This window comes from Pseudophryne corroboree, unplaced genomic scaffold (assembly GCF_028390025.1).
Source record: "Pseudophryne corroboree isolate aPseCor3 unplaced genomic scaffold, aPseCor3.hap2 scaffold_596, whole genome shotgun sequence".
In the NCBI taxonomy this organism is placed as follows: Eukaryota; Metazoa; Chordata; class Amphibia; order Anura; family Myobatrachidae; genus Pseudophryne; species Pseudophryne corroboree.
Window position 1 is genome coordinate 140,086 of NW_026970194.1, and position 15,086 is coordinate 155,171.

The following is a 15,086-nucleotide window of genomic DNA, read 5'->3' on the forward strand; positions in this document are numbered from 1 at the left end:
AAACACCCTACCTATTGAGCTATTTGATCCTGCATAAAAATTGTGAACATTATATGAAGCTATTGGTACTTTGCAAAAAAAAAGAATCAGCATTACAACGCAGCAGATCCATGCAGTTTGCAGCCACACACTACATGTATCTGCTCAGCCACAATGCTGATTATTTCTTCACAAAGTACAAGGTGAGCTCCAAACAGAATTCTCTAGCTTAGAATTATACCTTTCTTTGCCAAACCTAGAAGTCGGGCCCCCCACCCTGGGATCCCCCAGAGGGAGGCCTGCACCGTCATGCGGCAGGCTTGTCCGTTTTGGAAGCAGGCTGATGGGCAGCCCAGGATTGCTTCAGTCTGGGCTTGGCAGGTCTGGAAACATGAGCTTGCTTTGGGTATGCCTGACCTTGGGTACGCTTTACCTGGAGGATGAAAGGGCCAAGAAAAGTACTTTTAGCCTTCTGCGTGGTAGGAGTCATACTAGGTAGGCAAGCTGTTTTAGCAGTAGCCAGATCAGCTACAATCTTATTGAGGTCTTCTCCAAAAGGAGATTCAACTGAGGCAGCACAAGGGAACTCTCATCTGGGGACAACAACTGCAGGGAGAACACATATTTTCAGATGAACATGGTAGGGCAGAAGGCTGCCTAATACTGAAGCACCCCCAAACAACAAATCAAATGCAACTTACTTGACAGAGATGTGCCTGAGCAACGGCCCTCCCCAGCCCTATCCCAAATCATACTTATTTTGCATAGGAGATACCATGGTCATGAAGATTGTTCTCCCAGGGTTAGGTTCATTCATTGCATTCTGGGTATGCTGACCCCTGTGATTTCCCCAAATGTGGGAAACTCGACTGCATTATTTGTGGTAGTGGGGGACTGTATTTGTGCTTTCCTCTGGTCAGCTCTGGTAAAATTCAGATTTCTTTGTCTCAGATCTTCCTCTAGCCTTGTTCTTCTTTCGAGAGTTCCCTTGTGCTGCCTCAGTTGGATCTCCTTCACTTGACAGGGGGGTGCCCGAGCAGCGACCCTCCCCAGCTCTAGCCCAACTCCTACTTACCTGCCAGGTGAGATACTATGATCATGAAGTTGCTTCTCCCAGGGCAAGGCTCACCCATTGCACTCTGGGTGTGCTGCCCCTGCGATTTCCCCAAATGTGGGAAACTTGACTGCATAATTTGAGTTTTCCCTGGTCGGCTCTCATGTAATTCAGATCTCTTTGTCTCAGGTCTCTCTCCAGCCTAGTTTGCTGTCTGGTTCCACTTCTTTTTTCTTGAGCCCCTCCCTTCTATACCCTTGTGCACTATCCTGACTTCTCCTCCCGTCTGCTTACTTTGTGCCTCCCAATGCACAATGCAAACTACGGGTAGTGCTGCAGGGCCCACACCCTTTTACTTGCTTTACAGAGCAGCTCTGGAGCTGTTACAGTGCCCAGCTGCTGCAAGAAATCAGCTTGAATGCTTCAGGGGCTGGGGAATGGCCAACATGAGCCCCACACCGAAGGAGGGTGGGGGTGCTTAATGCCAACTAGGGGTCATCCAAGCACCACAAAAGGCCTCCATGCCCTGCACGCTCCTTTTCTCTTTTCATATGCAGACAAGGGTTGAAGCCACCTTTGACCCACTGCTTGGATGACATCACCATATTCAAATCCATCTGCTGCAGGCCATCCCCCAGGAATGCTTGCACTAGTTGTTGCATTTGGTTTGTTGTTTGGGGGTGCTTCAGTATTAGGCAGCCTTCTGCCACCCCATGTTCATCTGAAAATATGTGTTCTCCCTGCAGTTGTTGTCCCCAGATGAGAGTTCCCTTGTGCTGCCTCAGTTGAATCTCCTTTACTTGACAGAGATGTGCCTGAGCAGCGGCCCTCCCCAGCCCTATCCCAAATCATACTTATTTTGCATAGGAGATACTATTGTCATGAAGATTGTTTTCCCAGGGTGAGGTTCATTCATTGCATTCTGGGTATGCTGACCCCTGTGATTTCCCCAAATGTGGGAAACTCGACTGCATTATTTGTGGTAGTGGTGGACTGTGTTTGTGCTTTCCTCTGGTCAGCTCTGGTAAAGTCAGATTTCTTTGTCTCAGATCTTCCTCTAGCCTTGTTCTTCTTTTGAGAGTTCCCTTGTGCTGCCTCAGTTGGATCTCCTTCACTTGAAAGGTAGTGCCCGAGCAGCGACCCTCCCCAGCTCTAGCCCAACTCCTACTAACCTGCCAGGTGAGATACTATGATCATGAAGGTGCTTCTCCCAGGGCAAGGCTCACCCATTGCACTCTGGGTGTGCTGCCCCTTGCGATTTCCCCAAATGTGGGAAACTTGACTGCATAATTTGTGTTTCCCCTGGACGGCTCTCGTATAATTCAGATCTCTTTGTCTCAGGTCTCTCTCCAGCCTAGTATGCTGTCTGTTTCCACTTCTCTTTTCTTGAGCCCCTCCCTTCTATAACCTTGTGCACTATCCTGACTTCTCCTCCCGTCTGCTTACTTTGTGCCTTCCAATGCACAATGCAAACTACAGGTAGTGCTGCAGGGCCCACACCCTTTTACTTGCCTTACAGAGCAGCTCTGGAGCTGTTACAGTACCCAGCTGCTGCAAGAAATCAGCTTGAATGCTTCAGGGGCTGGGGCATGGCCAACATGAGCCCCACACCGAAGGAGGGTGGGGGTGTTTAATGCGAACTAGGGGTCATCCAAGCGTCGCAAAAGGCCGCCATGCCCTGCATATCCCTTTTCTCTTTTCATAAGCAGACGAGGGTTGAAGCCAACTTTGACCCACTGCTTGGATGACATCACTTGCTGCCTTTCCAATGAAGCAAGTTTAATTTAGTAATAGGTGAAAAACCATCCCTACAAAGGTGTTAATCAGATACTTGGCTTTGTGGACACTTTTCAGAGAACAAATTAGTTAGCATAAAAATAAAGCCAGAAAATGAAGAGCTGTTTAATCACTCAATTGGATTTTTCTGCAAGCGTATTTCTTTTTCTCTGCAACCCACTGCTAAGTTGTGCTTCCTAGCTGTTCTTTTATAAAATCACTTAATCAAATCTAACTCTGATTACATCAGAGAAGGCCAGGTACCCTACACCATAAGAGGGGGTTTGAAATTTTGACTTGTCTACTTAAAGATCACCAAAATTTGATGACAAGGTCAATAACATCCCTGGGTGGGATTGAACCACCAACCCTTTGGTTAATAACCAAACACACTAACCGATTGCACCACCGAGACACTTTGCAAAAGTACATACTGACAAAGGTTAATAAGCATTCATCTAGAACGTTTCCTAGAAAACTTTAAAAAGTCAATAATCTGGAGAGTTTTTGTAAGATGTTTCTTCCATCAACCAATGAAGAAACGCATTGGTACTTTCCCATGATGAGTGAGTGCTTCAGGATCTCTTGCACTTACATGTGCAGCAGAGTACTGCAATGGAAGCATGCTGGGCCCCTTAACCCAGAGGTAGGCAGATTGAAACTATCCTCTGCTATATGCATTTTTTTTTTTGTTAATTAAAGTAATCCAAAACTGGGATTGATATTTTTGCTCTTTTATTTTTACTTAAAGTACAATAACTTTTACCATTTTAATTTGTTTTAATAGTATATTGACAGTATTGTTTTCTTTCAAAAATCCACTTAATTTTCTTTACCCTATTATTAAAATGGTAATTGACAAAAACAAACTACATTGTCACCAGAAGAGCAATACAAAATTTACAAGTGATATATTAAAATCATCTTTCCAGCTTGAATTTCAATGATGCATTGGGGCAACGATTTTGTGAGAAACATCTTCACCCTTAAATAAAGATTTTCTTAATTCCTTACCTGTGTGCTAATTAGATATCACCTTGTTTTCACATTAAACAGACTTCCACATGAGAAAGCAGCAAGGATGCAGTGGCGTTAATGTTTCCTGGTGTCAACCTGTATTATTTCAGTAGATATTGAAATGAGGATGCATCTTGCTGCCTTTCCAATGAAGCAAGTTTAATTTAGTAATAGGTGAAAAACCATCCCTACAAAGATGTTAATCAGATACTTGGCTTTGTGGACACTTTTCAGAGAACAAATTTGTTAGCATAAAAATAAAGCCAGAAAATGAAGAGCTGTTTAATCACTCAATTTGATTTTTTTGCCAGCATATTTCTTTTTCTCTGCAAACCACTGCTAAATTGTGCTTCCTAGCTGTTTTTATAAAATCACTGAATCAAATCTAACTCTGATTACATCAGAGAAGGCCAGGTACCCTACACCATAACAGGGGTTTTTGAAATTTTGACTTGTCTACTTAAAGATCACCAAAATCTGATAACAAGGTCAATTACATCCCTGGGTGGGATTGAACCACCAACCTTTTGGTTAATAGCTGTACACACTAACTGATTGCGCCACAGCGACACTTTGCAAAAGTACATACTGACAAAGGCTAATAAGCATTCATCTAGAACGTTTCCTAGAAAAACTTTAAATAGTCAATAATCTGGAGAGTTTTTGTAAGATGTTTCTTCCATCAACCAATGAAGAAACACATTGGTACTTTCCCATGATGAGTGAGTGCTTCAGGATCTCTTGCAATTACATGTGCAGCAGAGTACTGTAATGGAAGCATGCTGGGTCCATAGCCCAGAGGTAGGCAGATTGAAACTATCCTCTGCTATATGCGTTTTTTTTTTGTTAATTAAAGTAATCCAAAACTGGGATTGATATTTTTGCTCTTTTATTTTTACTTAAAGTACAATAACTTTTACCATTTTCATTTGTTTTAATAGTATATTGACAGTATTGTTTTCTTTCAAAAATCCACTTAATTTTCTTTACCCGATTATTAAAATGGTAATTGACAAAAACAAACTACATTGTCACCAGAAGAGCAATACAAAATGTACAAGTGATATATTAAAATCATCTTTCCAGCTTGAATTTCAATGATGCATTGGGGCAACGATTTTGTGAGAAACATCTTCACCCTTAAATAAAGATTTTCTTAATTCCTTACCTGTGTGCTAATTAGATATCACCTTGTTTTCACATTAAACAGACTTCCACATGAGAAAGCACAAAGGATGCAGTGGCGTTAATGTTTCCTGGTGTCAACCTGTATTATTTCAGTAGATATTGAAATGAGGATGCATCTTGCTGCCTTTCCAATGAAGCAAGTTTAATTTAGTAATAGGTTAAAAACCATCCCTACAAATGTGTTAATCAGAAACTTGGCTTTGTGGACACTTTTCAGAGAACAAATTTGTTAGCATAAAAATAAAGCCAGAAAATGAAAAGCTGTTTAATCACTCAATTGGATTTTTTTGCCAGCATATTTCTTTTTCTCTGCAACCCACTGCTAAATTGTGCTTCCTAGCTGTTTTTATAAAATCACTGAATCAAATCTAACTCTGATTACATCAGAGAAGGCCAGGTACCCTACACCATAAGAGGGGGTTTGAAATTTTCACTTGTCTACATAAAGATCACCAAAATCTGATAACAAGGTCAATTACGTCCCTGGGTGGGATTGAACCACCAACCTTTTGGTTAATAGCCTTACACAGTAACTGATTGCGCCACAGCAACACTTTGTAAAAGTCCATACTGACAAAGGCTAATAAGCATTCATCTAGAACGATTCCTAGAAACATTTTAAAAAGTCAATAATGTGGAGAGTTTTTGTAAGATGTTTCTTCCATCAACCAATGAAGAAACACATTGGTACTTTCCCATGATGAGTGAGTGCTTCAGGATCTCTTGCACTTACATGTGCAGCAGAGTACTGTAATGGAAGCATGCTGGGTCCATAACCCAGAGGTAGGCAGATTGAAACTATCCTTTGCTATATGCATTTTTTTTTGTTCATTAAAGTAATCCAAAACTGGGATAGATATTTTAGCTTTTATTTTTACTTAAAGTACAATAACTTTTACCATTTTAATTTGTTTTAGTGCAAATGGCATATCAGCAGTCAGCACTAACTTGTGACATGCCATTTGTACAAGTAAGCCATGTGTGACTAATATATAAACATGCTTTATTAAATAACACCTCAAACTATCATACCCAGGATTCAAACCTATAACCTGTTGAATTCTAATCAAACACCCTACCCATGGAGCTACTTGATCCTGCATCTTTTCTAACCTCCAAAAACAGATTCAGTTGCATTTTCCAGCGTGTTTTGTTTGCGCCTTTGCAAATGTCTTACATCGACAAACTTATTTAGTACTATTTTGCAAATAGGGTTACATTGTCGCAACATTGTGTTCCCTAATTGCTTGATTTTTTAAATGCAACAATTGATAAAGACACCTGATAATTGCTCTGTGGAGTCTTATTTTGTGTTTTGTGTTTAGTCTTTAGATCTGAATTTGAATGTACTTGTGAACTAACTTAATTTCCTACTTCTAAATTCATTCCTAAATTCACTACTTACATGAATCCTGTAGTTGGGCATTTTGGGACTTCGATTGTGGGCATTGTTTTGTGTCCAGACCAGCAGCAGGTGGTGTGCATTTGCTGGAAAGGCATCGAAGACCTCCGATATGCTGCATCTCCTGATGTGTGTCTCCCTCAAGTGGCTGTCAGCAAATGCCTGCTAGACACCCCATTCCAAGCTGATTGTGACATCATGGAACATGCATCATAGAACAGGCATGCTAAAACATGGGTCTTCAACCTGCGACCCTCCAGCTGCTGTGGAACTACACATCCCAGCATGCCCTGCCTCAGTTTTAGCATACCTTAATAGCAAAACTGTGGCAGGGCATGCTGGGATGTGTAGTTTCACAGCAGCTGGAGGGCCACAGGATGAAGACCCATGTGCTAGAGCCAAGCCGCAGGTACATTGAATGCTAGCAAGCTGAATATTTAAATCCTTTTTGTTCCGCAGCATTCCAATGCGGAAGATTCCATGGAACCAGAGATCCTTCCATTGAGAAGGACATGCTGCCTGGATGACTACACTGTGCAAATTAAATCACGGAGCCAGTTGGCTTGTGGGTGGCTCTGGTGACTGGGTGGTTGGGTGGGTGGTGTGTCGGAAGTGGAGCGCATGCAAATGATTGTGTATCATCCAGCTAGTGAGAGAGAAAACTCATGCAGGAGTGTTCCTGCTTGTCAGTGGGTTATGCACCTTGCCAGACGTTAAATCTACATAGAGCAGCTGGAGGGGACAAGAGCAGGTTTGCAAAATATAGATAGAAGAGCATATATGCTGGCGCATTCTCCATGATTGTGTCAGCTTATGTTTTGGTGCACTGCACTTTCCTCCACTAAGTTTTAGCCATTTTTGTTAAGCTCAAGTGTAGTTGCTTCTCGGCCTTTTGGCTGTGATCTTGTATCGTGGTTGAAGGGTCTGCTGGAGGGAGGGATTGTTTTCTTCATTACATAGAAACATAGAAACATAGAATTTGTCGGCAGATAAGAACCACTTGGCCCATCTAGTCTGCCCCTTTTTTTTTTTTTTTATATATTATTTTTTTTTATCACTAACCTTATTTGATCCTTATTTCTTTGTAAGGATATCCTTATGTCTATCCCATGCATGTTTAAATTGCTCTACTGTCTTAGCCTCTACCACCTCTGATGGGAGGCTATTCCACTTGTCCACTACCCTTTCTGTGAAATAATTTTTCCGCAAATTTCCCCTGAACCTCCCCCCCTCCAGTCTCAGTGCATGTCCTCGTGTCCTATTGCTTCTCTTCATTTGGAGAATGTTTCCCTCCTGGACTTTGTTAAAACCCTTCATATATTTGAAAGTTTCTATCATGTCCCCCCTTTCTCTTCTCTGCTCCAAACTATACATATTGAGATTTCTTAGTCTTTCTGGGTATGTTTTGTGATGTAGGCCATGCACCATTTTAGTTGCCCTCCTTTGTACAGTTTCTAATGTATTAATATCCTTTTGAAGATATGGCCTCCAGAACTGAATACAGTATTCTAGATGAGGCCGTACCAATGACCTATACAGTGGCATTATTACTTCTTTCTTTCTGCTGCTGATTCCTCTCCCAATGCAGCCAAGCATCTGACTAGCCTTCCTCATTGCCTTGTTACATTGCTTACCTGCCTTTAAGTCATCTGAAATAGTGACTCCTAGATCCCTTTCCTCCTCAGTAGTTTCCAGTATAGTGCCATTAATACTGTATTTAGCTTTAGGATCATTGGCGAAAGACCAAAGATATTCCAGGATGGAAGGCTTGGGAACACTATCTGTTTTTCAGTTGTGGAAGAGCACAGAGGTCGGATTGGACTACATTCTATAGTAAAGGATATCTTTCTATTTATTGACCCTCCCCTTATATGTGTCTGTGTTACAATAAAGCTTCGGTTTTGTGAATCCCTCACCCTCTTACACTCCACACCCATAGCCTTATTAACTGTTGTATTATTGTATACTTTAAATGTATAGTGCAGTTCATGATTTATAGTGTAGACTGGCCTGTGCTGTAGTTCTTGAACTGTACTATACCGTCAGCATTTGTATTGTGTTTTGGCTGTGCTGCAACACTGTATTTATGTGTGCAATGTTTATGTATGTTTTTTTTTTATGTCAATAAAGACTGCTTTTTCAAGCCAATATCTGAAAACAATCAATGTTTATCTTTGATGGCAATAAAAGTGGTATGATATTTGATGCTTTTGAAATCCAATATCTGATATGTCCCCTATCTGGGAACCATATATTAAATGGCTTTTCAGAAAAGGGAGATGGGAGAAGAGCTTTCATTACTTGTAGGACCGATGCACATAAAGAAGCAAAAAAACATACATAAACATTACACACATAAGTACCGCGTTGCGGCACAGCCAAAACACAATAGAAATGCTGATGGTATAGTACAGTTCAAGAACTACAGCACAGGCCAGCCTACACTATAAATCATGAACTGCACTATACATTTAAACTGTACAATAATACAACAGTTAATAAGGCTATGGGTGTGGAGTGTAAGAGGGTGAGGGAATCACAAGCCCGAAGCTTTATTGAAAGACTGACACATATAAGGGGAGGTTTAATAAATAGAAAGACATCCTTTACTATAGAATGTAGTCCAATCCGACCTCTGTGCTCTTCCACAACTGAAAAACAGATAGTGTTCCCAAGCCTTCCATCCTGGAATATCTTTGGTCTTTCGCCAATGAAGAAAGCAATCCCTCCCTCCAGCAGACCCTTCAACCACAATACAAGATCACAGCCAAAAGGCCGAGAAGCAACTACACTTGAGCTTAACAAAAATGGCTAAAACTTAGTGGAGGAAAGTGCAGTGCACCAAAACATAAGCTGACACAATCATGGAGAATGCGCCAGCATATATGCTCTTCTATCTATATTTTGCAAACATGCTCTTGTCCCCTCCAGCTGCTCTATGTAGATTTAACGTCTGGCAAGGTGCATAACCCACTGACAAGCAGGCACACTCCTGCATGAGTTTTCACTCTCACTAGCTGGATGATACACAATCATTTGCATGTGCTCCACCTCCGACACACCACCCACCCAACCACCCAGTCACCAGAGCCACCCACAAACCAACTGGCTCCGTGATTTAATTTGCACAGTGTAGTCATCCAGGCAGCATGTCCTTCTCAATGGAAGGATCTCTGGTTCCATGGAATCTTCCGCATTGGAATGCTGCGGAACAAAAAGGATTTAAATATTCAGCTTGCTAGCATTCAATGTACCTGCGGCTTGGCTCTAGCACATGGGTCTTCATCCTGTGGCCCTCCAGCTGCTGTGAAACTACACATCCCAGCACGCCCTGCCACAGTTTTGCTATAAGGTATGCTAAAACTGAGGCAGGGCATGCTGGGATGTGTAGTTCCACAGCAGCTGGAGGGTCGCAGGTTGAAGACCCATGTTTTAGCATGCCTGTTCTATGATGCATGTTCCGTGATGTCACAATCAGCTTGGAATGGGGTGTCTAGCAGGCATTTGCTGACAGCCACTTGAGGGAGACACACATCAGGAGATGCAGCATATCGGAGGTCTTCGATGCCTTTCCAGCAAATGCACACCACCTGCTGCTGGTCTGGACACAAAACAATGCCCACAATCGAAGTCCCAAAATGCCCAACTACAGGATTCATGTAAGTAGTGAATTTAGGAATGAATTTAGAAGTAGGAAATTAAGTTAGTTCACAAGTACATTCAAATTCAGATCTAAAGTCTAGGTAGGCCTCACGTCCTGGCAGCCGCCAGCATTTAAAAATGCCTTGATTAGAGGTACGGAATTAAATGTAGATAAGAAGTAGACACAAAATAAGACTCCGCAGAGCAGTTATCAGGTGTTTTTATCAATTGTTGCATTTAAAAAATCAAGCAATTAGGGAACACAATGTTGCAACAATGTAACCCTATTTGCAAAATAGTACTAAATAAGTTTGTCGATGTAAGACATTTGCAAAGGCGCATCCAAAACACGCTGGAAAATGCAACTGAATCTGTTTTTGGAGGCTAGAATAGGAAATGTGCATCGGTCCTACAAGTACTGAAAGCTCTTCTCCCATCTCCCTTTTCTGAAAAGCCATTTAATATATGGTTCCCAGATAGGGGACATATCAGATATTGCCTTTCAAAAGCAGCAAATATCATACCACTTCTATTGCCATCAAAGATAAACATTGATTGTTTTCAGATATTGGATTGAAAAAGCAGTCTTTATTGACATAAAGAAGCAAAAAAACATACATAAACATTACACACATAAGTACTGTGTTGCAGCACAGCCAAAACACAATACAAATTCTGTCGGTATAGTACAGTTCAAGAACTACAGTACAGGTCAGCCTACACTATAAATCATGAACTGCACTATACATTTAAACAATACAATAGTTAATAAGGCTATGGGTGTGGAGTGTAAGAGGGTGACGGAATCACAAGCCCAAAGCTTTATTGAAAGACAGACACATATAAAGGGAGGATTAATAAATACAAAGATACCCTTTACTATAAAATGTAGTCCAATCCGGTCTTTCAACTCTTCCACAACTGAAAAACGGATAGTGTTCCCAAGCCTTCCATCCTGGAATATCTTCAGTCTCTCGCCAATGAAGAAAACAATCCCTCCAGCAGACTCTTCAACCACAATACAATATCACAGCCAAAAGAGCGAGAAGCAACTACACTTGCGTTTAAACAAAATGGCTAAAACTTAGTGGAGGAAAGTGCAGTGCACCAAAACATAAGCTGACACAATCATGGAGAATGCGCCAGCATATATGCTCTTCTGTGTATATTTTCCAAACCTGCTCTTGTCCCCTCCAGTTGCTCCATGTAGATTTGACGTCTGGCAAGGTGCATAACTCACTGACAAGCAGGCACACTCCTGCATGAGTTTTCTCTCTCACTAGCTGGATGATACACATTCATTTGCATGTACTCCACCTCCGACACACCGCCCACCCAACCACCCAGTCACCAGAGCCACCCACAAGCCAACTGGCTCCGTGATTTAATTTGCACAGTGCAGTCATCCAGGCAGCATGTCCTTCTCAATGGAATAATCTCTGGTTCCATGGAATCTTCCGCATTGGAATGCTGCGGAACAAAAAGGATTTAAACATTCAGCTTGCTAGCATTCAATGTACCTGCGGTTTGGTTCTAGCACATGGGTCTTCATCCTGTGGCCCTCCAGCTGCTGTGAAACTACACATCCCAGCATGCCCTGCCACAGTTTTGCTATTAAGGTATGCTAAAACTGAGGCAGGGCATGCTGGGATATGTAGTTCCACAGCAGCTGGAGGGTCGCAGGTTGAAGACCCATGTTCTAGCATGCCTGTTCTATGATGCATGTTCCGTGATGTCACAATCAGCTTGGAATGGGGTGTCTAGCATGCATTTGCTGACAGCCACTTGAGGCAGACACACATCAGGAGATGCAGCATATCGGAGGTCTTCGATGCCTTTCCAGCAAATGCACACCACCAGCTGCTGGTCTGGACACAAAACAATGCCCACAATTGAAGGCTCAAAATGCCCAACTACAGGATTAATGTAAGTAGTGAATTTAGGAATGAGTTTAGAAGTAGGAAATTAAGTTAGTTCACAAGTACATTCAAATTCAGATCTAAAGACTAGGTAGGCCTCACGTCCTGGCAGCACCCAGCATTTAAAAATGCCTTGATTATAGGTAGGGAATTAAATGTAGATAAGAAGTAGACACAAAAGAAGACTCCACAGAGCAATTATCAGGTGTCTTTATCAATTTTTGCATTGAAAAAATCAAGCAATTAGGGAACACAATGTTGCGACAATGTAACCCTATTTGCAAAATAGTACTAAATAAGTTTGTCGATGTAAGACATTTGCAAAGGCGCAAACAAAACACGCTGGAAAATGCAACTGAATCTGTTTTTGGAGGTTAGAATAGATGCAGGATCAAGTAGCTCAATGGGTAGGGTGTTTGATTAGAATTTAACAGGTTATAGGTTTGAATCCTGGGTATGATAGTTTGAGGTGTTATTTAATAAAGTATGTTTATATATTAGTCACACATGGCTTACTTGTACAAATGGCATGTCACCAGTTAGTGCTGACTGCTGATATGCCATTTACACAAACATGCCATGTGTGACTGTATATGCATTTAAGGAGGGCACCCCTGCAATACCACAAACCATTGAGTGTCAAGTATACTAGATATATCTTCATATCTCATGTGCTTTCTCTGAGACCAATCTTGTTATGCCCCTTCCCCACAAGGCATGCGCCTTTTGTCCATATTGCAAAAATGGGGGGGAGGGCATATAATTCTCTGTCACAGGGCACCAAAAAGTCTAGTTATGGCTCTGGTATGCATTATGTAATCTGGCAGACCATCTCTCCAACACTGGCTGGTTGGAATAGAAATCCGGTTATCTATGTGAGCAAATGACCATCAACGATTTACTCTCAAACACTAAAAAATGGACAAAAATGGTCCCCTAAACAAATTGGTTAAATTTTGGGTTTAACCAATTTGTGTAATGACCATTTTTGACCACTTTTCTAGTGTTTGGGAGCAAATGGTTAATTGACATTTGCTCCTATACATTACCAGATTTTCATTCCATCCATCCAGACTGGATAGATAGCCTGACAGATAATTGTGTAGTGTACGCCCAGGATAACTGTTAGTCATGCTTTATTTTATGGCGGCACATAAATGGGTGGACAGATCCAGGGCAAGCACTGCCCACTCATGCATAGTTGTCAACTGATGTGAAGTTCCAGGGGGCAATCTCAGTTATAAAGAGAAGTATCTGGAAATTGTCCCTAGTTAAAAAAAAAAAAAAAAATTTTATCAACTCCATTTATTTAGTATGATATCCCAGGTGATAGGATGCCGGCAGTCAGAACAACATACTTTATTAAATAACACATCTCAAACTACCATACCCAGGATTCAAACCTATAACCTGTTGAATTCTAATCAAACACCCTACCTATTGAGCTATTTGATCCTGCATAAAAATTGTGAACATTATATGAAGCTATTGGTACTTTGCAAAAAAAAAGAATCAGCATTACAACGCAGCAGATCCATGCAGTTTGCAGCCACACACTACATGTATCTGCTCAGCCACAATGCTGATTATTTCTTCACAAAGTACAAGGTGAGCTCCAAACAGAATTCTCTAGCTTAGAATTATACCTTTCTTTGCCAAACCTAGAAGTCGGGCCCCCCACCCTGGGATCCCCCAGAGGGAGGCCTGCACCGTCATGCGGCAGGCTTGTCCGTTTTGGAAGCAGGCTGATGGGCAGCCCAGGATTGCTTCAGTCTGGGCTTGGCAGGTCTGGAAACATGAGCTTGCTTTGGGTATGCCTGACCTTGGGTACGCTTTACCTGGAGGATGAAAGGGCCAAGAAAAGTACTTTTAGCCTTCTGCGTGGTAGGAGTCATACTAGGTAGGCAAGCTGTTTTAGCAGTAGCCAGATCAGCTACAATCTTATTGAGGTCTTCTCCAAAAGGAGATTCAACTGAGGCAGCACAAGGGAACTCTCATCTGGGGACAACAACTGCAGGGAGAACACATATTTTCAGATGAACATGGTAGGGCAGAAGGCTGCCTAATACTGAAGCACCCCCAAACAACAAATCAAATGCAACTTACTTGACAGAGATGTGCCTGAGCAACGGCCCTCCCCAGCCCTATCCCAAATCATACTTATTTTGCATAGGAGATACCATGGTCATGAAGATTGTTCTCCCAGGGTTAGGTTCATTCATTGCATTCTGGGTATGCTGACCCCTGTGATTTCCCCAAATGTGGGAAACTCGACTGCATTATTTGTGGTAGTGGGGGACTGTGTTTGTGCTTTCCTCTGGTCAGCTCTGGTAAAAGTCAGATTTCTTTGTCTCAGATCTTCCTCTAGCCTTGTTCTTCTTTCGAGAGTTCCCTTGTGCTGCCTCAGTTGGATCTCCTTCACTTGACAGGGGGGTGCCCGAGCAGCGACCCTCCCCAGCTCTAGCCCAACTCCTACTTACCTGCCAGGTGAGATACTATGATCATGAAGTTGCTTCTCCCAGGGCAAGGCTCACCCATTGCACTCTGGGTGTGCTGCCCCTGCGATTTCCCCAAATGTGGGAAACTTGACTGCATAATTTGAGTTTTCCCTGGTCGGCTCTCATGTAATTCAGATCTCTTTGTCTCAGGTCTCTCTCCAGCCTAGTTTGCTGTCTGGTTCCACTTCTTTTTTCTTGAGCCCCTCCCTTCTATACCCTTGTGCACTATCCTGACTTCTCCTCCCGTCTGCTTACTTTGTGCCTCCCAATGCACAATGCAAACTACAGGTAGTGCTGCAGGGCCCACACCCTTTTACTTGCTTTACAGAGCAGCTCTGGAGCTGTTACAGTGCCCAGCTGCTGCAAGAAATCAGCTTGAATGCTTCAGGGGCTGGGGAATGGCCAACATGAGCCCCACACCGAAGGAGGGTGGGGGTGCTTAATGCGAACTAGGGGTCATCCAAGCACCACAAAAGGCCTCCATGCCCTGCACGCTCCTTTTCTCTTTTCATATGCAGACGAGGGTTGAAGCCAACTTTGACCCACTGCTTGGATGACATCACCATATTCAAATCCATCTGCTGCAGGCCATCCCCCAGGAATGCTTGCAC

The 15,086-nt window shown here is 42.4% G+C and overlaps 6 non-coding genes across 6 annotated transcripts; all 6 read left to right on the forward strand.

Annotated features, from left to right (window-relative positions):
• Positions 1-730: 730 nt before the first annotated feature.
• On the forward strand, positions 731-894 carry LOC135035285 (U1 spliceosomal RNA). The gene has a single exon (XR_010230347.1). It is a non-coding gene; the product is annotated as a U1 spliceosomal RNA (small nuclear RNA).
• Positions 895-1,046: 152 nt separating this feature from the next.
• LOC135035240 (U1 spliceosomal RNA) lies at positions 1,047-1,209 on the forward strand. Its single transcript, XR_010230310.1, has one exon. It is a non-coding gene; the product is annotated as a U1 spliceosomal RNA (small nuclear RNA).
• Positions 1,210-1,883: 674 nt separating this feature from the next.
• Positions 1,884-2,047, forward strand: LOC135035303 (U1 spliceosomal RNA). The gene has a single exon (XR_010230364.1). It is a non-coding gene; the product is annotated as a U1 spliceosomal RNA (small nuclear RNA).
• Positions 2,048-2,197: 150 nt separating this feature from the next.
• On the forward strand, positions 2,198-2,361 carry LOC135035327 (U1 spliceosomal RNA). The gene has a single exon (XR_010230387.1). It is a non-coding gene; the product is annotated as a U1 spliceosomal RNA (small nuclear RNA).
• An 11,772-nt stretch (positions 2,362-14,133) lies between these two features.
• Positions 14,134-14,297, forward strand: LOC135035292 (U1 spliceosomal RNA). The gene has a single exon (XR_010230354.1). It is a non-coding gene; the product is annotated as a U1 spliceosomal RNA (small nuclear RNA).
• A 152-nt stretch (positions 14,298-14,449) lies between these two features.
• On the forward strand, positions 14,450-14,612 carry LOC135035241 (U1 spliceosomal RNA). The gene has a single exon (XR_010230311.1). It is a non-coding gene; the product is annotated as a U1 spliceosomal RNA (small nuclear RNA).
• Positions 14,613-15,086: the final 474 nt, after the last annotated feature.